The sequence below is a fragment of the Onychomys torridus genome, chromosome X (assembly GCF_903995425.1).
Source record: "Onychomys torridus chromosome X, mOncTor1.1, whole genome shotgun sequence".
In the NCBI taxonomy this organism is placed as follows: Eukaryota; Metazoa; Chordata; class Mammalia; order Rodentia; family Cricetidae; genus Onychomys; species Onychomys torridus.
This window is the reverse complement of record NC_050466.1, coordinates 176,308-200,482: the sequence shown is the minus strand read 5'-3', so window position 1 is coordinate 200,482 and position 24,175 is coordinate 176,308. Positions and strand designations below refer to the sequence as shown.

The 24,175-nt window shown below is 37.7% G+C and overlaps 1 long non-coding RNA gene across 1 annotated transcript; it reads left to right on the top strand.

Moving 5' to 3' along the window:
• Nucleotides 1-218: 218 nt before the first annotated feature.
• Nucleotides 219-23,890, top strand: LOC118573813. Its single transcript, XR_004943677.1, has 4 exons — nucleotides 219-292; nucleotides 18,937-19,062; nucleotides 22,629-22,727; nucleotides 23,461-23,890. It is a non-coding gene; the product is annotated as an uncharacterized LOC118573813 (long non-coding RNA).
• The last annotated feature ends 285 nt before the right edge of the window (nucleotides 23,891-24,175 follow it).

Genomic DNA, 24,175 nt, shown 5'->3' with positions numbered 1-24,175 from the left:
CCAATTAAATGATTTTTTTAAAAGAAATTTTCTGGTAACAGAAATGCTTTTCCACTAATTAGTTTGGCCATAAATGTGATTTAGCGTTTCTGTTTCACAGCTTTTAATATTCTTTCTCTGATCTGCACTTTTGGTTACTTAATCATAATATGCTTTAAAGAGGTTCTCTCTTGGTCAGATCCATTTGAAATAAACCCCTCTTGTACTTGCAGATTCATGGATTTCCTAAAATACGGGAAAATTTCTGCTGTGGCCCACTGAATAGGTTTAATATACTCTACGCCTTCCTCAGGTATGTCACTGAGCCTGATGTTTGGTCTTATAATGGTCTCAAAAAGATCTTACGTCTCAGAAATCTGTTTTTTCTTAATTCTTTTTTCACTATTATTATGACCACATAATCATGTTCAAGTTCAGATATTCTTTTTTCTACTTAACTGAACTTATGCAAGCTTTCAATATTTTTAATGTATATTAACCATAACAAATAATGGATTAATTATATCATTTTCATATATGATACAAAGTATAATGTTAATATTTAACATCTATCACCCTTTCTTGGTCCTTTCCCCATATAATAGTTACCATTCTGTATTTATGTCTTTTCAAATCTGTGTTCCATATATGATAGAAAACCTGATGCTTATCTGAAGTAGCTTATTTGTTTAGCATTACAATTTCCATTTTCATACCAATGATATAATTTCATTCATTGTATGGCTGAATATACTTCATTGTATGTGTGTCTATCTTTTTTATTTCATATAGATAATTTTATCTCTTTTATATGCTTTCTCTAAGGTGTTATTTTTCATGGTTGGATTTATTTTTGATTTTTATATTTATTGTTTGAGAATTTCATACATGAATGTACTATCACACTTTCTTTATCCATTTACGTATTGGTGGTAAGCTAGGACAATTCCAGGACTTGGCTTTTTTGAACAGTACAACAATGAACATGAGGATTTAGATATATTATGTTCTTCATGGAAAATTTGGTTCTTTTGAATACACACACGCACACACACACACACACACAGTATATGAACTAATTTGCATTACTATTGAAAGTGTAATCAGTGTTCCATTTTTACCATATTTGCAGCAATGTTTGCTACATGTTATTTTGTTGGTAATATGTTAACTGAAGTGATGTAGAATCTCAATGTAGTGTTTTGTTGTTGTTGTTTTTGTTTTTGCTTGATTTTTCGAGACAGGGTTTCTCTGTAGCTTTGGAGCCTGTCCTGGACTAGCTGTGTAGATCAGGCTGGCCTTGAACTCACAAAGATCCACCTGCCTCTGACTCCTGAGTGCTGGGATTACAGGTGTGCGCCACTACTGTCCGGCTTCTCAATGTAGTTTTGATTTGAATTTCTGTGATGGGTATGAATTTATGGCCTTCTCTACATATTGAGAACCATCTTTTCAATTCATTGGCCCATTTATTGATAGGGTTGCTTATTTTTCAATGTTTAGCTATTTGACCTCTTTACATATTATTGATAGTTAAATATTCTGTTAGAAGAACAGTTGGCAGAGATTTCTCTCACTTTATAGGTTATCTACAGACTCTGGTAAATTGTTTGCTGTACTTTTGAATTAGATGGAATCCTATTTGCCCATTCTAGTTCATTTTTGAGCTAGTTCATTCTTGAACTATTCAGAAAGTAGTTGCCTGTGTTATATCTTAATGTATTTTCCTATACTACTTTCAAAGACATTAAAGACATTCATCAGGGGTTGGGGATTTAGCTCAGTGGTAGAGCACTTGCCTAGTAAGCACAAGGCCCTGGGTTCCGTCCTCAGCTCTGAAAAAAAAAAGTAAAAAACCATGTTAAAAATTTAAAATAAAGACATTCATCATTTTGACTATTGTGTAGAATAAGAGAGAGGTCTCAAGGTTGAGTCTTCCACATACGAATATCCAGTTTTCACAGCATTTAATTGTTGTAAAGGCTATGTTTAAGAAACTTTTGTCAAAACCAGCTATTTGTAGTTGCATGGGTTTATTTACTCATTATCTCATCTACTCAGTAAGTCTATGTGCCTGTTTTTATGCAAGAACCATGAAGATTTTCCTACTGTGCCTCTGTAGTATAATTTCAATTCAGGTTTTGTGATATAGTCATCATTGCTTTTGTTGATAACATTGACTTCACAGTCTCTTGTACTTTCACATGAATTTTAGGAGTTTGTTTTTTGTTTGTTTTTTCGTTCTATTTCTGTGAAGAATATCATTGGAATTTTGATGGTGATTACAGTCAATCTATAGGTCATATTTGTTAATATTGCCATTTAATGATATTAATTTGCTAATTCATGAGCATACAATATCTTTTCATTTTATAATATCTACTTCAGTTTCCTTCTTCTGTGCTTTATAATTTTCATTACAGAGTTTTCTACACCCTTGGTTAGTTGCATTCCTATATAGATTTGGAACTATGAATGTGGTTTTTTTCTGATGTGTTCCTCAGAACATTAGTATTTAGTGTCTTCACTACTTTTCTATTGGTGTGATAAGACATCATGATCATGGCTACCTATAGAAGGAAGAATTTATGTTTTTATTTATTTGTGTATATTGAAACTTGCTTGCTGGATTGAAGCTAACTTTATCATAATATGTGATTTTCTAAAATTATTTTTTCAGTTTGCTTTTAAGTATTTTTTGGGTATATATTCATGAAGGAATATGGTCTGTAGTCTTCATTTCTTGTTTATGGTAATTCAGTTTTAATATCAGGCTAACACCTGCTTTTTATTTATGGAAAGGTTTGAGGAGCATTGGCATTAGTTCTTTAAATGTGTTATGAAATTCAGAGATGATTCTGTCTGGTACTGAAATTTTATTCTTCTGTTTATTACTATTTCAACTTTATTACTCATCATAGTATCAAGAGGATTTTGGTCCAGACTCTTCATATTTGTCCTGTCCTTGTGATGAACATCAAAAGATCAGCATCATCACAGAATATAGTGTAGCAAGTAGATAGTGTGAAAAGAAAGGCAGAGGATACTCTCAGGGGGTGAGAATTGGCAATGAACAGTGAGACCATTACACTGACCTTCATACATGGCAAAGTTGATGCTATTTTTATAATCTGTAAAACAAACATTTTTATCTTAGGGTCTTTGACTCTGACCAGGTGATTGATAGGTCTCTTTGTAGTGACTATAACAGGTCAGTGGTGTGTATAACAGAATGGTATGGATTTATTATTGGCCAGAAAGCTTCCTGCTATATATAATAATCACATGAAGTTTAGGATTTTTGATGCTAAGTTTAGATAGCTACTGATTAATGGCTTTCAAGCAGTCCCAAGTATAATACATCCTTCTAGATCTAGAAATGTGACCCAGGAACTAACCTTTTAATCAATAATAAAAATCATGTTGTCCAATGTGTATATATTCACCTTCATGTGGATATTAGCTGGTAAGTCAATGATAATCAAGCTACAACCTGTAGAACCACAGAAGGTAGGTACACAGTAAGGGACAGCGGGTGGTGGGGAGAACGACAGATAGATCTTGTTAAGAAAGGCAAATAGGATAGTTATGAATGGATGGCTGAAGGTGGAATGGGAGGATCAAGTCAAGAGGAGGGGGATGAAGGAGGGAATACAGAGAGAGAGACAACTAAAATCAAGGGCCATTTGAGGGGTAGTATGGAAACTTAATATTGTTGGGGGAATTCCTGCGGAGCTGCAGGTGGTTTGATTCCAGACGGTTAGCATCTAGCTTTAATCTGCCTTTTGTGATTGCTGCCTTTTGTCTCTGGTACCTTCTATGTGAGTCTTGCCTGAGAGTTTTCTAAAGGTGCAAAGCCTATGCAAAACTTGCCTGGGGGACAATCCGGAAAACCCTGATATTCCTTAATGGCGAATTTGCATTTGGCATTGTCCCTTTGGGGAGCTTAGATTAGAGGTTTTGGGATACAGAAATTAACTGGCTAAAGGTGTAAATTGGAAAACAATAAAAAAAAAGCCCGTTGCTAAGCTATAAGTGAGTGAGTCCTGAGAGGCTGATCCCCGTGCAGCTGGAAAAGCTAAAGTCGTCCTGAAAGTAATCTGTGCCTTTTTTCCACGGACCTGGGTGAACCCACACTCGATATACAACATAATATAGTAGAAGCTTCCTAGGGAACGATGGCACAAAGTTTGTGAGAGTAACCAACCAATGTCTGATTTGACTTTGATTAAGGCCCCTCCATGACATTGCTTGGGTGACCAAGAACCAGAGACCTAGGGTCAAACCAAATACTACTGCTCTAAAAAAAATAAAATAAAATAAAAAAGGTAGTGATAAAATGACTCCTATACTCATAGATCAGTGACTTGTTTAGTTTTAGACGCTCCCTTCTGCAGCAGGCAAGGGAAAAAATACAGAGACCCACAGCTAGACGTCATGCAGAGAGACCTTGGAACACTCAGCCCTAAATGGAATGTCCTCATCAATTCCCTCCCCTTAGGAGTCAGGAAGCCCTGTGGAAGAGAAGGCAGAAAGAGCATGGAGTCAGAGGGGATGGAGGACTCCAGGAGAACAAGGCCCTCTGAATCATCATGAGCAAAGCTCATATGAACTCATAAAGACTGAGGCAGCATGTACCAGGTACTCTGCCAATGTATTAATGTTTTTTATGAGATTCCTGAGTTTTCAAGCAAGTGGTTCTGTTTCTTCTGCCTTCTCTTTGGCTCTTCTCTCTCTCTCTCTCTCTCTCTCTCTCTCTCTCTCTCTCTCTCTCTCTCTCTCTCTCTTATCTTGTCCAACCCTGATGTGTTAGTTTTTGTTTTGTCTTATTATAGTTTTATATTATATTATATTATATTAATTATATTATATTAATCCCTCAGAAGCCTATTTGTGTTCTAATGAGAGACTGAAAGGAGTGGATCCAGATGGGAAAGGATGTGGGGAAGAACTGGGAGGAGTGGAGACAGGAGAAACTGTAATCAGGATATATTATGTGAGAAAATCTATTTTTAATAAAAGAGTAAAAAAAGAAATATGTCCTACTTACTTGTTGCACTAGCCACTGATGGTAAGGAAAGATAATGTACTTAAAACATAATATTTACCTACCTATCTACTCGTTTATATAGTTCAGATTTATTTGGTTCAGATTTAGAAGGTTCTTTGTTCCTAAAATATTATCTATATCTTTTTGATTTTCTAGTTTATTATAACATAACCTTTCAAGAATATTCCTTAAAAATGATCTGGATTTTATAAGTATCTGTTTTAATGTCACATACTTATTTCTGATTTTATCCACTTGGGTCTTCTCTCCATTTTGGTTAGTTTGATTAAGAGTTTATCAATGTTTTTGTATTTTTAATGAATCAATTTTTGTTACACTATTTCTTAGCATTATTCCTTTAGATTTTGTTTCATTAACTTATACCATATTATATCTTTATGTGTACTATGGGGTTTGATTTGTTTGATTTTTATAAGAATTTGAAATACAACATTAGATTATCTGGGATAACTGATTTTATACAATTACTCATAACTATATACTTACCCCATAAAACTGATTTTGCTGAATTGAGAAAGCTCTGCTATATTTTAATCTTCATGTGATTTGAGTTTTGCCATTTCTGCTCTGATTTCTTCAATGTCTCACTAATCAAGAATTTATGGTTCAATATCTATGTTAGTATAATTTCCATTGTTTTCATATCCTAAGTTGTGGTATATTTTTGGAAAAGAGCAGTGGGATTCTGAAAGGAATTTATATTCTACAGATGTTAGATGGATTCTGTAAATGTCTGTTAAAACATATGATCTATAACCTTTTGTTCTATACACTCCAAAGATTTACTTATAATAGCCATCCTTTAAGTTTGGCATAATTGAGTGTATCAGTTATATTTTTTGTTGCTGTGATAAAATACCATGACAAAGGCAACTTATGGAAGAAAGTGTTTATTTTGACTTACAGTTCCAAAGGGACTCGATAATGTCAAGGAAGGCATGGCAGCAAGCAGCCAGCAATAGCAGGAAGCTGAGAGGTCACATCTTCTATGACAAACATAAAGCAGAGAAAACAAACTGGAAGTTGGGTGAGGCTACAAGCTATCAAACCCAGCTCCCAGTGATGTAATTCCTCTAGTAAAGCTGTACCTCCTGAAAGTTGTATAACCTCTCCAAACAACAGGACCAACTGGGCATTGAGTATTCAGATCCTGAGCTTGTGAGGGACATTTCTCATTCAAACTACCACAGTGGGTTTATTAAGTACATAACAAGAAAAAGAAGAACAAGTAACAAGTAGTTAATAGATAGACATAGCAGATAGCAAAACATCATCAAGTCAGGTACTCAAACCATCAAATAATATGCTGCTTAGGTTTTTGTCAACTTGACACAAACTAGTCATCTTGCAAGAGGTAAACTCAGTTAAGAAAATGCCTCTATCACATTGCCTGTATGCAGGTCTATGTGGAATGTCTTTTAATTAATGATTGATGTGGGAGAGTCCAGCCTGCTATGGATAGTGCCATCCCTGAAGAGGTGTTCTTTTTTAAAAAATTTTATTTCAAATTTTATTTTTTTAATATGGATATTTGTGTTTTAATTTTACATATCAGCCATGGGTTCCCCTGTCCTCTTCCCTCCCACCCCCGCCCCCACCTTCCCGCCAGCCCCTCCCCCCCATTCCCATCTCCTCCAGGGCAAAGACTACCCTGGGGATTCAGCTCAACCTGGTAGATTCAGTCCAGGCAGGTCCAGTCCCCTCCTTCCAGGCTGAGCAAAGTGTCCCTGTGTAAGCCCAAGGTTCCAAACAGCCAGCTCATGCACTAAGGACAGGTCCCGGTCCCACTGCCTGGGTGTCTCCCAGACAGTTCAAAGTATTCATTTGTCTCATTTATCCAGAAGGCCTGATCCAGTTGGGGGCTCCACAGCTTTTGGTTCATAATTAATGTGTTTCCATTAGTTTGGCTATTTGTTTCTGTGCTTTTTCCAATCTTGGTCTCAACAATTCTCACTCATATGAAGAGGTGTTCTTGAGTTGTATAAAAATGTAAGCTGAGCAATCCATGAAGAGCAAGCCAGTAAGCAGTGTTTCTCCATGGGCTCTGCTTTAGTTCCTGCCTCCAGATTCTTGCTCTGCTTGAGTTCCTACCTTGACTTCCCTCAGTCTTCTGAGAGGTATAAGCTAAATAAACCCTTTCCCCCCTGTTTCAGTTAAGGTTTATATTGCTGTGAAGAGACACCATGACCACAACTGTTATAAGGAAAACATTTAATTAGGGTGTCTTACTTACAGTTTCAGAGGTTCAGTCCATTATTATCATGACAGGGATCATGGTGGAGTGCTGGCAGACATGATGCTGCAGTAGTAGCTGAGAGTCCTACATCTTGCAGGAAACAGTAAGTGACTGAGACACTTGGCTGTATCCTGAGCATAGGAAACTTCAAAGTCTGCCCCCACAGTACCACATTTCCTCCAACAAGGCCATACCCAATCCAACAAAGTCATACCTCCTAATAGTGCCACTCCCTATGAGATTCTAGGGGCCAATTACATTCAAACTACCACACTTCCCAAGTTGCTTTTAGTCACTTATCCCAGCCATAGAACGCAAACTAGGACAATTAGAGGCAACTGGAGTATCCTAACTGGCAGAGCAAATACAGATGATATAATCAAATAAGGGGCTTAGAAATACCTAACAAAAGTCAACTGAGGAAATCCCATTGATTGTCCTGAGTTGAGCACAGGGTCCCTTCTGTCTTAGCTGAGGCTTCCAATAAAATAACACATAGCAGCAGATAGATAACATCAACAAATCAGCCTGTAGAAATGGACTGGGGAAGCCCTGCAGAAACAGTCATACTAGTGTTATCAATTGAAAGTAAATAAATTAATATCAATTTTGTAAACAACGAACAGTTACATTTTGTTTCCAAATCCAAGCAGCTAACCTGCATCTTTTAGAGAGTAAAGCTATCTTACCTTATATTTATCATTATTTTTGAGCTATATTTCTGATTTCTTTAATTTTGTTCTTCATTTTCATGATTGGTTCAAATATTGTTCACTCTTTTCATTTTCCCCCTTTTCATCTTAGGGATATAATTTCTAATTTACTGAGTTCTAGATCACTGACTCCTCCCTAGTTCCTACTTGTTTGTCCCATTTGTTCACAACTACATTTCCTCATTCTCTTTGTATAGTGATATATTAAGTAGCAGGTAGATAAATGCAATGGAGACAAGAGTACTGAGTGTCTGATAAATAAGGGGACAGGTGACATTGTACAGTCTTGTACCTCGAAACTTGCTAATACCAGTGTAAGCAAAAAGAAGACACAGTTGTCATATTGCTCATCTAATGGCACTTTAGAAAATTACTCTGACAAAGAAAAATAGCTTTGGTTGCTTCTAGCTCACTGGGCTGATTGAAGATGAATTTTGACTCATTAACATTACTGTCATTGTAATCTCAGCCCCTCTGCCCCCCCAACCCCATTCTGTGGGGTTTTCTTCAGCTAAAAGCATATGAAACATACATATATATGAGTCAGGAGAGCTGACAGTCATCACTCCTGAGGGGGAGAAATGGAAGAGAATTAGATGGAAATCCTCTAAAAATGGACTGAAGATACCTGCTTGCTAAACTTGAGGCTGCTTCTGTTTTGTAATGCCCATTCTTATTGTCAGTGCATCTCCTCTTTCCGTAAATCCTGTTCTATGCTTTGCAATTTTTATGCTTTGTTTTAATCCTTTGCTAGGAAAGCAGGAAGTATCTGGTGAGATATCTTTACTTATCTTCCCGGTGCTGCTTTAATGTTCATGAATTGCTTTGGTTTGTGATGGTCTCAAGGCTTATCTTATTGTGATTTCTCCACCATATTTAAAGATAATTTCGCTAAATATAGTAACCTTTGTTGGCAGTTTATTCTCTGGGTTAGAAACAAATTGTAATAACGTTTTCTGTCTTTGAGGATCACCATTGTGATATCTAATGTTATTCTGAGTTCGTCTTTTTAAGTCAATGTTATGGCTACAGAGTAAAGACATTATGCTTACAAATTTAGCTATTCTGTAGCCCTAACATTTCAACTATAATGTGATGTTAAGAAGTTCTTTACTTATCCTGTCTATTTCGTGTCTTAAATGCCTTCTGGAAGTACATGTCTGTACCTTTGCCTTGATGTGGGAAATTTTGTGCTATAACTTCAGTAAACAGATTCTGTATGCCTTTAATTTGTATCTTAGCTCCTACAGATACTTAGGTTTTGTCTCTTAATCACTGAAAGTAGTTTCGATGATTGCCTTTGAGTTTTTTTTATTATTGTTCGAATGTTGTATTTTATTGGTGTCTTCTGTTATCATTTTTCCTCTGTTTCATCTAGTGTATTGACTTTCACTGCATTTTTATTTGACTTATTGAGCAATTCATTTCCAGCACTTCAGGTTTTATTTTTCAGACTCTCAGTTTCATTCCTAAAGTTCTCATCCATATTACTACTTTTTTCTATACACACTGAATTGATTTTCTTACATAATTCATCTGAAATTTTAAATCCCCTTTGGAGTCATTGATCATCAATTTTTGAAATTAGATCAATTCTTTGACATGTCAACCATTTTAGTATGTTTGGGTTCAGTTACTGAGGATTTGTGACTTCTAGGAGGAAATGTGCTACCTTGATTTTTCATAATTAATATATTTCTTTGCTCTCATTTGTACATCTCTTGGGATAGGTATATCTTCTTTTTATTTGAGGATATTCCCAGTAAGCAGCCTGCATTACTCAGGCCTTAGTATCACTCAGAATAGATAAAACAAATTGTTATGAGAATACCAAATCACATATGAACATGAAATTAAAATCAAAGCCAATTGGCTTGGAGATACAGCTCAGTGATTAAGAGAACTGGTTGCTCTTGCAACTGAATTCAATTCCCAGTACCCACATGACTGTTTACAACTTTCTGTAACTTCAATTCCAGGGAATCTGGCACTCTCTTCCTACCTCTGTGGGCACCAGGCACACTCATAGTACACATATATACATGCAGGTGAAACACTCATAAACATAAAACAATATAATAATTTAAAAATGAAAACCAAAGCCACTACTGCTACCAGTAACCATAGGAAAAAATAGTAAGACTAATAAATATTAATTTATAAGGTTAAAATTAACTAAGGAAATGGTGTGTATAATAAATGAACAAATAAAATCAAAGAAGAGGGCTTGGAAAGGGAAAAGTAAAGAAAAAAATTTAAAGAGATGGCTCAGGGCCTAAGAATGAATCCTGTTTTTGTAAAAGAGTTTCCAGCACTCCTTTCAGAGGCCCAAACTGTCTGTAACTTCAGCTGCAGCAGATTTCATACCCTCTTCTGACTTCCAGGTGCAACACAGACACATATACATATACATAATTAAAAATAAAAATAAATCTTAAGAGAAGAAAAAGTAAAATTAAGAGAAGGAGGAGGAGAATGTGAGGAAAAGTGAGAGGAAAAACAGCAATAAATAAAAAAGGTCCTATTAATCAAAGAAACATAAAACAAATGCTAGATAAAGATAAGCACAGTACGAAAAATAAAATAAGGGGGGAATTAAAATACAATTACAAAAGTTAAAAAGAGAGATTGTTTCATTTTATTTTGTTAACTTTTTACATTGGTGTGTGTGTGTGTGTGTGTGTGTGTGTGTGTGTGTGTGTGTGTACATACATGGATGTGTACATGGTGTGTGCATGCGATAGTACATGTATGGAGATCAGAGGATAAGTTTGGGGAATCAGTTATGTCCTTTCACCATGTGTCCTGGAGGGAGATTCAGCTCTCACCTTTAGGCTCTATGGTAAGTACCTTTACCTGCGGGGCTATCTTTCAGGCTTCTTTGTTTTTTAATGACAAAGAATTCAAGACTCCTAGGTCTTCTCATATTTGAGTGTGCCAGGTGGTGGGGAGTGGATTCTGTTGGAATCTCTTGTCATTCTTGCTGTTCAGCTTGGTTCTGTGTGCTATCTGAGTCATAGGCTGCTAAATGACCAGTTTTCTAGTGCAGGTTTACATTTACTTAAAAAAATAAAAAAACCTTCTTTGTGCTGGAGAGTCTTCTAGCTGCCATGAGCTTTGTAATCTGTAGACCTAGTTGGCTTGTATTCATTCTAAAAGTCCCCAGTTTTACATTAAGGGGTGGTTCATATCCAAACTGCAAAGTGCATCGGAGAGTGGATGAAGTAAACAGTTGAAGGAACCCAAGGATGAAGAAATCCAGTGATTCATTGGACTTAGGCTCCGAGTTCAAACTTCTACCTGGCAACAAAGCACACATAGCAGGAAGGCAGCTTCAGCACCCAAGAAATTCGCTGGCCATGTACAACTATCAGTTTCCATGTTCATTCTCCGATGATGGGACTTTTTCTTTGCCACACAAAGTGGACCAGAAACCACCACACCTTTCACAGCCTGAGTTGCTTGCTATCTGAAATTCTCAATGTGGCTACTACCATTTTCCATGACTGTGCTGTGTGTGTGTGTGTGTGTGTGTGTGTGTGTGTGTGTGTGTTGACTTCCACTCAGACACTGTGGCAAGATGTCCACAAGTTCCCTGCGTTCTTGTGACTGTTTCTTTTTATCAAGTTCCTATATCACCTCCTTCTAAAAAATTTGAGCCTCCTCTTAAGGTGGCACCTGACCATAACACTCGAAGATATGAGAAACAACAAAATAAACTTCTTCTCCAATGTTGATCTGCTACTCAGGGGGAGTCATTGTTCTACCAAATCTTCCTACTGCACTTAAGGGTTGCAAGAATCATAGGTTCTCTATGGTGGAATGTGGCTAGGAATGTCAGTCTATTATTTTCCCTGGAGGGGCTTGGATTAACTTTTAATTGTGGCTTTGGCATCTCTCTCACCAAGGAGCCAGAACTGAAGATGCCAGGCATTTGTTATTTTTCTCTCTGTGTTTTTTCTTTTGCCTTGCTTTTTAAAAAGTGAGGCCGTTGATGAGCTTGAACTGTTTAGGGGGCCCCCAGGCAGTGGGACTGTGACCTGTCCCTAGTGCATGAGCTGGCTTTTTGGAACCTAGGGCCTATTGTTGCTCAGTCTGGGTGCAGGGAGGAGGGGACTGGGGCCTGCCTCAACTGAATGTACTAGGCTCTGCTGACTCCCCAGGGGACACCTTACCTTGGAAGAGGAAGGAATGGGGGGCTGGATTGGGGGGGAAGACTGGGGGATGGGAGGAGGGAGGGCAGGGGAATCTGTGGCTGATATATAAAATTAAATTAATTATAAAAAATATTTATAAAAAGACTGAAAAACTCAAGAAAAACCTTTTTTATTCATTTTACATACCAACCACAGATCCCCCTCTCATCCTCCCCCCACTTGACTTCCTCCTCCCAGACCTACCACTTATCCCCTCCTCTTACAGGGTAAGTTCTCCAATGGGAGGACAGCTAAGTTGAGGCAGGACCCAGCCCCTCCACACTTCGTCAAGGGTGAGCAAGGTGTCCAACCATAGGGAATGGGATCCAGAAAGCCAGCTCATGCACCACGGATAGATCCTGATCACACTGCCAGGGCCTCCTCAAACAGACCCAGTTATACAACTGTCTCCCATATGCAGAGGGTCTAATCTGGTCCCATGCAGGTTCCACAGCTGTCAATATAAAGTTAGTGAGTTCCTTTGAGCTTGGTTCAGTTGTCTCTGTAGATTCCCCCATCGTTATCTTGATCCCCCCACCCCTTGCTCATATAATCCCTCTTCCCTCTCTTCAACTGGACTCTCAGAACTCAGCCTGGTGCTTGGCTGTGGATCTCTGTATCTTCTTCCATCAGTTACTGGATGAAGGCTCTATGATGACAGTTAGGGTAGTCACCAATCTGATTACCAGGGTAGGCCAGTTCAAGCACTCTCACCACCATTGCTAGTGGTCTAATTTGGGGTCATCCTTGTGGATTACTGGGATTTTTCCTAGCACCAGGTTTCTCCCTTACCCCATAATGTCTCCCTCTATCAAGATATCTCTTTCGTTGCTCTCCCACTCCGTCCCTCCCCCAGATCAACTATCCTATTCCCTCATGTTCCCATCCTCCATCCCCTCCCCTCTATTGCTCCCCTCATCCCCAGTTTACTCATGGAGATCTCCTCTGTTTCCCATTCCTAAGGTGTTCCATGCATCCCTCTTAGGGTCCTCCTTTTTTCCTAGCTTCTCTGGAGCTGTGGGTTGTAGTCTGATTATCTTTTGCTTCACATCTAGTATCCATTTATGAGTGAGTACATACCATGTTTGTCCTTCTGAGTCTGAGTTACCTCACTCAGGATGATATTTTCTAGTATCAACTGAGTAATACTCCATTGTGTATATGTACCACATTTTTTTTATCCATTCTTCAGTTAAGGGGCATCTAGGTTGTTTCCAGGTTCTGGCTATTATGAATAAAGCTGCTATGAACATAGTTGAGCAAGTGTCCTTGTGGTACGTTTGAGCATCTTTTGGGTGTATGCCCAAGAGTGGTATTGTTGGGTCTTGAGGTAGATTGATTCCCAATTTTCTGAGAAACTGCCATACTGATTTCCCATCAGCAGTGGAGAAGTGTAAACCTTGTTCCACATCCTCTCCAACATAAGCTGTCATCAATATTTTTGATCTTAGCCGTTCTGACAGGTGGTATCTCAGAGTTGTTTTGATTTGCATTTCCCTGATGACTAAGGATGTTGAGCAATTCTTTACATGTCTTTTGGCCATTTGGGATTCTCTGTTTAGCTCAGTAGTCCATTTTTTAATTGAATTGTTTGGTATTCTACTGTCTAGTCTCATTATATATTTTGGGGATCAGCCCTCTGTCAGATGTAGGGTTAGTGAAGATCTTTTCCCATTCTGTATTGACTCATGCTTTTTAACCTATTTTGTCATCTGTTCCATGTTTTCAGATGCTCCTCTTCAATTTTTTACTGTACAGCAAAGTTTGTCTTTTGCTACCCCAATTCTTGTCTTTCAGAGTTACACATAAATTTGCATTATCATCTTACCCATAAATCATCTTATTTGGCTCATTCAGTTTCTTTCACCAAAAAGGTTTTGTCATTTCAGCCTAAATATTCTATACATGTTTTGTTAGTTTTATTCTTTATGGATTTTATTTTGAGAAATTTACAAAAATTTTGTGTTATATGAGATTTTGTATTTTGTGCTCTTCTTGTACTCATACACATTTAATAATTCTAAGATATTTTTCTTTGAATTTTTGGATGGCTCTCTGTATTATTAATTATACCATCTAAAAACATTTGTATTGATTTCATTCCAACTTGTATTCATCTCATTTCTTTATTTTGCCTTATTCTGCTGGCTAAATCTTATAATAATGCCTTGGAAAAATGTGATGAATATGAGCCTTGTTCCTGACCTTGAGTGGGAAATATTCAGTTTATCACAATTATTATATTAATTATAGGAGAAATTATAGGCATATTTTGCTGTTAAGGAAATTTTCTAATGTGACTAATATGTTAAAAGTTTTCATTAAAATTATTTATATTGTTGTTTATTATACCACTATGTAACTCTTTTATAGGCTATTCTAGTTATTATAATAAAGACATTTAACTTTGGGGGTTTTTTTCAAGACAGGGTTTCTCTGTAGCTTTCGACCCTGTCCTGGAACTCGCTCTGTAGTCCAGGTTGTCCTCGAACTCACAGAGATCCACCTGGCTCTGCCTCCCGAATGCTGAGATTAAATGTGTGTGCCACCACCACCCAGCTAACTTTTGGTTTTTTTAATACTGTGTAGAAAATTCACTTCCGCTTAATTTTTCCTTTCCATCACAATTTCAAAATATAATTATCTTAATTATTTGGTCTTACATGAGTTGTTATAATTTGTGTTTCATCCACAAAGTAAGATTTAAACAATTCATGATGAAAAGCTTACATTTTTACTCATTCTGATATACTTTCTTCCTTGCAGTTTTAAAATTTATTCCATTGTATGTCTTTTCTGTTTTGATATGTTTCTTTTTGTTAATTAATGTAGTTAATTATATTTTATGTATGAGTGCTCTACATGTATGTGTGCATGCCAGAAGAGGACATCAGATTCTATTATAGATGGTTGTGAGCTACCATGTGGTTGCTGGGAATTGAACTCAGGACCTCTGGATGAGCAGCCAGTGGTCTTAACCTCTGAGCCATCTCTCCAGCCTGGGGTAAGTTTCTTCTGCCAGATTTTAGGGGAGGTATCTCAGCAATAAATTCTCCCTCTTTTTTTGTGTGTTATTTTTTCCTTTGAAGAATGCCTTGTGTCTTCATCATTCAGATACGTTTCATGACTGAGAATTACTTTTTGTACTTGTAAAAATGTGTTTGTTCCCCCTGAACTTCATGGTTTCAGATGAAAAATATGATATCATTTAAATTTACCTTCTTTCATTGGTCAGTATGTCATAACTTGCAAAATATCTCATTTTTTGTATTTGCTGAAAACTGTATTTGTAATGTATTCTAGTATAAAACTCATTTGATTGTTTCAATTTATAGTGTATTATCACTTTGAATTTGTAATTATGCCTACCACATATTGGTCCTATTTTTAGTAGTTTTTTGTTCGGCCATTTTCATAGATTCCCACATGTCTCTACTTTGGGGATTTGAGTTTTAAAAGGCAGAACTTTTGTTGTTATTATTCTCAAGGGTCTTTTCTTTGTTCATATTTGTTTTAAGTGTCTATGCCCTCTAATTTTTATGTTGAGTGATTTATATTGATATGTCTTTGAGTTCATGTCCACCCATTATTTTGTCTGATACATCTTTTGTTATATTTTTCCATTTTATAAGTTCTCTTTAGTCATTTTCCTTATTTTATATATATTATCTGAAATTTTATAGCCTGTTTTTCAAGAATGCTTACAATTTCTTATTGAAACATTTTTATGATTACTATAGAAAATATCAAATAATTCTAACATTTGTAATCTCACTTTCAATATCTGGATTTTTTTAGTTGTTCAAGTTGTGGTTAATTTTCATTTGTATCCTGGATATTTTGTGTATTATGGTATGATAATTTGAATTCTATTTAATCCTCTCATTTTATAGTTACTCCTCTGTTTTGGTGGCTCCTGATAGCCCTCATGTTGAACAACATTGCACTCTTCGAGTTTTTATGTGTCATGGAGTTATGAAGCACAATACTGACTTGTATCAAATCACTAGAGTAGAAAGAAACTCAGTCCTCATTTGGACCCTGCTAACATTATGGGGAGGGAGGACAGCAAATCTGCTTAAGTTCATCTCTTCTTGATTCCTTCTGGATTATTGGTGGAAAGTAAGGTGAAAGATCTGCTCTCTCCATCAGTCTTCTGCACCAGTCTAGCAGGGAATCATGATACTTCTCTACTTCTTTCAGGCATAAGACAAAAAAAAAATTCTCCCCTATCAGCTTCATTAATAGTATCCCAGGAGAGGAGTTAGAGCCCTATCAGTTTATCCTCTGAAAGTGATGGAGAATACTATGCTCATCAACTCCAGAATCACCTAGGAGATGGGTTTCTAGGCATGCCTGTGGGGATTATCTTGAGTATGTTCAGGTAGAAAGACCAGGCCACTCTGGGTGTTGCCATTCTCTATACAGGCGATTGCAGGCTATATAAATAGAGAAAGGCAACTGAGCAGGAACATGTATTTATCCCTCTCTGTTTTCTGATTGTGGATGCAATGTGCCCAGATGTTTAAAGCTCTTGCTGTCCTGACCTTTCCTTGAACTGTGAGCTAAAATAAATACTTTCCAACCTTTAAATTTCCTTTGTCAGAGTATTTTATCACAGGTACACAGAAGAAACTAAGATACCTGCTAAACCCTTCCAACCTTACTGCACAAAGGTAAATGATTTTTTCCTTCTCCTGAAGTGAAATAAATCATTTTCTTACTTGTACTTACTGAGACAGTCCTGCTGGGAAAACACAAATAGGGCCTGGGAAGAAAGATAATTTCCTTGTGTAATTACACTAAAACTCATTTGGTGATGATTTTCTGTCAGTAATTTGTTCAATTATACATTGGTTTAATTTTTTTTGCCTTGTTAGTTTTCCCCTTTTGGCTAAGGGGAAGTAGCTCTTTTGGAAGCGTATGTTCTTAAATTTAACTTTTCTTTGATTCTTTGTGGATTTCACATCATACATCTCAATCCCACTCATCTCCCTGTTCCTTCCCATCTTCCTTCTGCCCTTGCAACCTCCCTCACAAGATTTGAAAAAAAAAATCCTAAAGAAAAGAAAAAAAGGAAAATCTCATTGTGGAAGCTGCAGTGTGACACAGTGAGTCATACAGTGTACCCTTTAGTCCATACATCTTTACTTGCAAATGTTCATTGCAATGAGTCATTGGTCTGGTTCAAGGCCTCTGGCTTCTGCCAAACTAACAATACTGGTCCCTCACTGGGACTCCTCCTGGATATCCGGTTGTTATCCTGTGTCATGGAGATACTGCAGCTTTGGGTCTGCAGGACTGGCCCCTTCATCTGCTCCAGCAGATCATAGATGGGGTGGGTGTTGGGATGGGCCAACTCAAAGCCTTGGTTCTGGGCCTGGGTAGTTGCTGGGTTGGTCAGTGCACCAGCTCTCCCTCATCCTCACAACTAGAGTAAGCTTTCCAGCACCACCCCAGCTAGCTTACCCTAGGCAGGAAGCAGCAAGGGGGTCAGTTCTGCTCTCACACCCTGGGGACTGACTCACTCATACCTACAGCACCAAGATCAACTCTACTGTGCTGGCCAGGTAAAGTGCAGGAGCCACTCAGCCGAATCCTGCAGCTGGTGAGATGCAGGGCCAGCTCTCCCACCTGCCATAGGCACAAGGAGTGGGTGGCTTCTCTCCCTTGCCCACACCACTGTATGGTAGAAAAACGGGTGGGACCAGATCTCTCATACACATGTTCTCAGGGCCAGCTCACACACACACCCATCAATGGGGTCAGCTGTGTTGCTGAGGCAAGGTGAAGGGACCACTCTTCTAAGTGTTACAACTGGTGGGGAACAGGGTCAGTTCTCCTGCCTGCAGCAGGTGGTGAGGGGGTTGGGGAGGGTAAGGGCATCTTTCCCTCATCCTTACCACTGCAGAGCAGACAAAGGTGGTGGGGCCAGCTCTCCTCTCACACCTTCAGGGATAGCTCACCTGCACCCCAGTCAGCAGGGTCAGCTCTATTGTGCTGCCCAAGTGAGGTGTAGGGCCAGCTCTCCCACCTGCCAGAGGCTGTGAGGGGTGGGAATGGGGAGAGGGCATCTCACCCTCACCCATGCTACCATATGGCAGATGAGGGGCAGGCAGGACCAGATCTATGCTCAAGTTCTTGGGGCCAGTTCACCTGGGAAGTATATGTTCTTGAGAGTTGACAATTGGAAATCTCATTAGTGTCTCTCTCTCTCTCTCTCTCTCTCTCTCTCTCTCTCTCTCTCTCTCTCTCTCTCTCTCTTGGCCCCCTGGCATATTTAGGAAACACTAAAGAGAAAAATGATAGTCATGACCTTGACATTCCTTGAGATCCTAGTTCCATAGGCAAAACATTTGTATTCTTTCTCTTTCCAGAAAATTATTTTCCTGCTAGGTCTAGGTACTTTTGTTTGTAAGAGAGATTATCTGGGAGTAATTAGGCTATGTCTTGGGCCAGAATTCTGTGGACCATGATAATACTCAGAATGAAAAACTAAAGCCAGTGGTAGGTTCTCAGCATGAGAGTCTCTAATGGCAACATAGGTCTCTAAGGTATTTTCAAGAAAGGATTTACTCTACTCTGAATAACATGAAGTAAAAGGCACACATACATGGATTGGAGAAGTATAAAGATTTCCAAAAGCAATATGTAATATATATATATAAACAATAAAAAATGACCTTTATATAAGGAATGATTCTAAAATCCATGTTTTGTTTTGTTTTTTTAATTCACGAGTATTGGCACATACTTATAACCACAACACTGAGGAGGCAGAAATAAGAAGATCCCTGGAGCCTCACTGTCTAGCTGCCCAGCATACTAGGCAAGTTCAAGCCAGTGAAAGACCCTATCTCAACAAAGGTAAATGAACACATCTTGTTTGCAAGACATAAATAAATTAGATGAACTGAGCTAGAATCTTCCTTCCTCTTGGCTAGCTATCACAGTGCTGGAAAGGTACAATGTAGGCTACTGGGGGAGAAAAATTATCGAAGTCTTATTCAGCTGTGAACACATCCAGGCAAGATGTTCCCACTGGTAATAGTAGCATGGCTGTTATGGAGGTAGACAACTGCTTTCTGGTGTGATTTGAGGCATGCAATGGTTCTTTGGGAGGTCAAACAGCTCTTTCACAGGGATCGGCTGAGATGATAAGAAAACACAGATTTTACATTATAATTCATAACAGTAGCAAAATTACAATTATGAAGTACAAACAAAAATAATTTTATGATTGGTGGTCACCACAACATGAGGAACTATATTAAAGGGTTGCGGCACTAGGGAGGCTGAGAACCACTGCCCTAAAGAATTCATACTTCAAACCTGGTTAAAACCCCATGGCTTGGAAAGTCATAGGCCCTATGGGGAAAATTATTACTATAGCTTTGCTATATGAGCATGCTGTCTCACTGCCTTCTAAATATTTGTGTCTGTACCCATAGATCAGTGCTTCTCTTTTCCTTGGTTGGAGAAGCTTCTGTTTGCAGTGGTTGACAGTTAATAGCAGAGATTTATAACTCTCGAAGTACGGAAGATAAGTTGCTGCTGAGTTCTCAGTCCTAAATAGGACATCTATATCCCTGGTTGTCAAAGTACTGAAAGTAAGTTTCTGTTGAGTGCTCATCCTTAAATAAGACATCTGTGTCACCCTCTCTAAAGCTCAGGGAATATCAAGAAAGAGGGATTAGGATGAATATAATAGGCAGAAGTTTGGAAAGACTGCTGTGAAAAGCTGTCTGCTGACCATGACATAGCTGTTGTATCTGTGAACTCACAGAAGTGGTGGCTACTTTCAGAAGACCTGCACAAAACTGGATTTGTCAGCATTCTATCATGGATGGGGCAGCTATAGGCAGTTAATGGTAGTCTCTCTCTCTGTCTCTCTCTGTCTCTCTGTCTCTGTCTCTGTCTCTGTCTCTCTGTCTCTGTCTCTCTGTCTCTCTGTCTCTCTGTCTCTCTCTCTCTCTCTCTCTCTCTCTCTCTCTCTCTCTCTGTGTGTGTGTGTGTGTGTGTGTGTGTGTTAGTCATATGTGTGGTAACCACTAGGAAGCTGCCTTGAGTAAATAACCTCCAATCCATGCTCATGCAAGCAACTTCAGTTAAGTGCATTGAGCTGCAAATTAAGAAAAGAAATCATGAATGTAGGAGGAGACTTTTTGGAGTTTGAAGTCAGCTTGGGCTGCATAAGTGAGTTCTGGGCTAGCCTGGGCTACAGTATGAGGCCCTACCTTATGCAAAATACAAGAGGGTTGGGAATATAGCTCAGTGGTAGAGCATTTGCCTAGTATTCATCCAGCCCTAGGTTCTAATTCCAGCATTCCAGAGACAGAGAGACAGAGACGGAGAAATTAAACCTGGGATTGAACCCTGGTGAAGAAGATAAGATTGATATGATAATCTCAATTATATGCTAATCCCATATGAATCAGAACCCACAAGGGGAAACTTGTGGTGATGTTGTATTCCCCAAAATATTGTGCACCCTGATAATCTTATCTGAGGTCAGAGAACAGAACAGCCACTAGATATAGAGGCCAGAAAATGGTGACACACATGCCTTTAATCATAGCATTCCAGTGAGTTCAAGGTCACACTGGAAACAGCCAGGCATGGTGACTCACGCCTTTAATCCCAGGAACTGATGGCAGGAAGCAGAAAGGTATATAAGGTGTGAGGAGCAGGAACTAGAGCTGGTTAAGCTTTTAGGCTTTGAGCAGCATAGTTCAGTTGAAATTCATTCTGGGTGAGGACTCAGAGGTTTCCAGTCTGAGGAAAAAGGATCAGCTGAGGAACTGATGAGGTGAGGTAGCTGTGGCTTGTTCTGCTTCTCTGGTTTTCTAGCATTCACCCCAATACCTGGCTCTGGGTTTGTTTTTATTAATAAGACCATTTAAGATTTGTGCTACAGAAACTAAGGGAACAGAGACTCATAGGAATAGCACATTAGGTATGACACGGTAGGTAGGATTCATTTCAATATAGAAGATTATTTAATTTAATAACAGCACATGAAACTAACACAAAGAATTTAGAGCCTTCTACAACCTTGTATCTGGTAGAACAGAATTTCTGGTGATTCAGAAGTTTTCCATCTTTACAGGTAAAAGAAAACAGAAATGGGCAAGTATTTTTACCAAATAGAGTAAACAGGAAAGAACTTCATGTACAATAAGTTTTTTCTTCTCTCTTTAGAATAGCATTTAAGACCTTTCACAACAAATATTGTGTACTTTTACAAGTTTATCTTCAGTGACTCTCTTTTCAGCTGGTGATATTGTCTTAACCTTATTATACCAGTTAATGATGAGCAAACAGAATGTAAGCTCCTAATTATAAAGATATTTCTAAGAAACTTTCTTGGAGACAATGCTATTAACTGTTAAAATAATAACTCCAGTAGAGTCTTAGACTTTTCTATGTGTGAGCAAAGAATATTATCAGTAGCCTTTTTTAATTCATTAGAACAGTTTTATAAATATTTATACTTCCTGGAAACAGATATGAATTAAAACATTATTTCTAAGGCAAGACATTATCAAGTTTGAGGACCAATCAGAAACATGAAATTTTCTTGAAAAATAATTTTACAGAATTTGGAAACAATTCCCCAACTGAAGCATTTTTCTGAACAATTCCTTATCCAAGTTTACTTCCAAGGACAAATTCTAAGAAATAGAAAATACAATAAACAGAGACAGTTCTGAATATTTCCACATAAACCATGTTATGTGGGAAAGCAAAATTGTTACTCTTTTAAATGTTAACTTCACACTTTAGCAAGTAGTTCTTCCACAACCCAGTTTGCATTTCAGAAAAATAATAACTCTTCTTATATGGTTTCAAGCAAAAGGCACATTTTCTGTCTCTGTCTCAGACGTGTGTGTGTGTGTGTGTGTGTGTGTGTGTGTGTGTGTGTGTGTGTAGAGAGAGAGAGAGAGAGATTTGTGAAGACTTATGCAAATGTATTCACAAAAACAGGAAAAATGGAATAAAACAAAAGCCAAATCTTACCAACAGGAATGGAGTCAAGAAGAATCAGAATTGTACTCCCTGCCATTTAAAGCATTTAGTATTCGCTGTTCACTGTGTCCGTGCCTGGTGTGCTGCCATTCCACACCTTCCTAGAGCTGCAATCATTCCCTCTTTGAAGTTTTAACAAATTCAAAATGAATATTTGTGCCTTCCACTAAGAATGTATATATTTCTTATCTTTTAAATTATTTTTTCTGAAATATTTTATAACTTAAAGGAAATTGAAAACCAAGTATAGCACATTCTCATAGATTCTCTGTCCATCTGTTTACATGGTTATAGCAAAGTTACAAAAACAAGAAAATGATCCTTTGTGGAAAACAATTTAATCCATCCTTTATTTATTGGCATTTCATCCACTGTTTTTCATTTACATCTTTTATTTGTTCCAGGATCCAACCCAAGATACATTTAGTTGTCATGTTACCTTAGTGTCTTGAAGTTTCCCAGTGCTTTCTTGTATTTCATGACATCAAGCCTTCTGAAGTAAGGTAAGCCTGAATTTGTTTTTATTTTCTGATGGTTTAAATTAACTATATTAGCAGTTTTGCCATTTGAGCAGTAACACCATTTAAAATATGCTATGTACATGTGAATATAGCTTATTGGAGTTACTTAATGTAATTCATTACTAGTTAATCTTGATCAGTAGGTTAAAGTTTTCTCACAGTAAATATAATATTCACTTTGTAATTATTAAATACTTCTGAGTAAACACCTTCAGATTATGCAAATTTCTTGTTTCTCCTACAGCTTTACCCACAAATTATTATAGCACATAATAATTGTAGGATTTTTCCAACTATAATTATTATTGTGGTGATTGCCTAACAGTGATCTTCCATTTCTCTCAACCCTCATATACATTTACTAATGTACTTGTTACAAAAGAAATATTTATTCATTATGCTCTATTTATTTACTTATTTTTTTATTATTTATGGACAAATGGATATTAAGGTTAGTTTATGAATTAAACTTTAATGTTATCAATTATTTAATTACCAAAAGTAGAATTGTTTTCCTCCAAATGGTATATTTATGTCTTAGCTCTCAGCAACTATGAATATGAGTTCTTAGAGTTTTATTTTATTTTTGTTTTTTTTTATTGAAAATAGATTTTTTATACAATATATTTTGATTGTGTTTCCCCTACCCCAACTCCTCCAAGATCCTCCCCAACCTCTCCACCCAACAAATCAATCCCTTTCTGACTCTCATTAGAAAAAAACAGGCACAAGCACCACCTGCACCAATTGGAAGAAGAGCAGCCTCCTTGTGAACAGCCCTCTGCAGCAACATCAGCAGATCCTATAGGACAAATGTCACCCCCAACAGCTGGGAAAACAGGTATAGGGAAAAACTACACCAGTTGGAAAAACAGACCCTATAGGCACAAGTAAAGCCCACTCCAGCCAGAAGAACTGGACGATACCCTGGATCTAGGGATATAAGCCCATATAAATCTCAGCTGACCTGACAACCAGCTAATCAGCAGAACCCTTGGCCATTCAGGCCAAAAGATAATAAAGGAACAAAAGACCCATCCAACAAAAAATTACAAGAATCAAAACCTGAACCTATAATTATCACAAACCCAGATGGGTAAACAGCAGTGTAAGAATACATTCAACAGCATAAAGAACAATATGGCACCACCAGACCCTAGTGGTTCTACAACAGCAAGACCTGAACATCCCAATGCAGATAAAACAGAAGAAAATGACCTTAAAAATAACTTTATGACGATGACAGAGGCCCTTAAAGTGGAAATGAAAAAATTCCCTTAAGGAAATTGAGAAAAAGACAAAAAAAGATTGTAAAACCAAGAAAAAAAATCAAACAAGTGAAGGAAACAGTTCAAGATTTGAAAATTGAAATAGAGGCAATAAAGAAAACACAAACCAAGGGAATTCTGGGATTGGAACCAACAGAATAC